Source organism: Helobdella robusta (assembly GCF_000326865.2).
Source record: "Helobdella robusta unplaced genomic scaffold HELROscaffold_22, whole genome shotgun sequence".
NCBI lineage: Eukaryota > Metazoa > Annelida > Clitellata > Rhynchobdellida > Glossiphoniidae > Helobdella > Helobdella robusta.
Window position 1 is genome coordinate 2,754,856 of NW_008704170.1, and position 1,529 is coordinate 2,756,384.

The following is a 1,529-nucleotide window of genomic DNA, read 5'->3' on the forward strand; positions in this document are numbered from 1 at the left end:
AAACAACAAAAACAGCACAGCAGCAACAACAACAGCAACAACAAAAACGCACCAACACGCGAGTGCACACAAACAGCGCATGTCAAAAAAGATAAATATCTGGAAACACATGTACGTAAAATGGCAAAATCTGGCGTCTAGTTTCGTTGGCAGCGTGAACAAACAACAACAACATCAACAACAACAACATCAACAAAACGAACGACAACATCAACAAAACGAACAACAACATCGATAAACCAAACAACAACAGCAAGATCGACAACAAAAAAACAAAACAACAACAAGAACAACAGCAGCAGCAACATCATTAGCATGGAAAATGAATGCTACGCAGACTCGCCAGCCATCAGCCCATGCGAGGTAGAGGAGATCATCATCGGCCCTTCATCCTCCTCCTCATCATCTCCATCCTCATCTTCATCATCCTCCTCCCACCAGAACATGGGGGTCATTCAGGACAGGTCAGAGGTCAACCTGGCGAGGAACGATGACGACTTGGAGTTGGTACTGAAGCAATGCCCTGGCAGAAGGTTAGAAATGGAAACCGAAACTTTGAACTCTCTGGTCATATGCCACGGTGATCTTGATAACATGCAATCCGAGTTGCATGGAGGTCTTGTTTCAGAAAATGCGAACGGCGATGTTATGAATACCGAGACGTGTGTACTGAATATCGAGTCGGATGACGGGGTATCGGGTAATGTCATTCAGCTGGTCGGTAATTACTGCCAGGACTCCGGTGCCGGTTTGGAAATTCAAAAAGCGATGGCAAGTCTTGGCGGGTGCCTGACGAGTAGCGAGTTGGGACAATTAGCGATCGGTAATTTTGCTATCGGGTCGGATTTTCTGGCGCCGTCAACAGGAATTGATCTGCAGAGTGCGCTCGCAAACCTCGGTCTAACATTTTCAGATTTTGGCAACGGTGTTGAGATCCACACGTCCATGGATATCTCTTCCAGTTCCGACTTACAGAACACACTGAATTACAACTTATTGAACAACAACAACAACAGCAATACGAACAACGTCCTCACAGCACCCCTCGAACTCCAACAAACGATGAACCTAGGCAGCAACCAAATATTGGTGGACTCCAGATCAATCGGCAACCAATTCACGATCCACCAACAACCATCCTCACTAGCACAAAACAGCAGCCTCATTCAAGATCAAGCTAACAACTGCAAAAATACAAACGCTTTCGAGTTTCAACAAGTAGGCGAGCTAACGCTAGAGCAACAAAACGAACTACAGAAAGCACTGAACGCTGGACTTGACATCAGTATAATGCAGTCCAACAACACAAACAACTCATCCTTTGACAACAACAACAACAACAACGTCGACACGCTAAACAACAGTATCAACAACAATCTAAGTAGCCTAATCAACACGAATATTTACATCAACAACAACAACAACAACAACATTAATTCCTCTCTGACAACAAACTTGCTAAACAATAACATCAGCAACAACAGTTATCCTAATTTCACATCGTTCACACAAAATCTGAGCCATCCTCT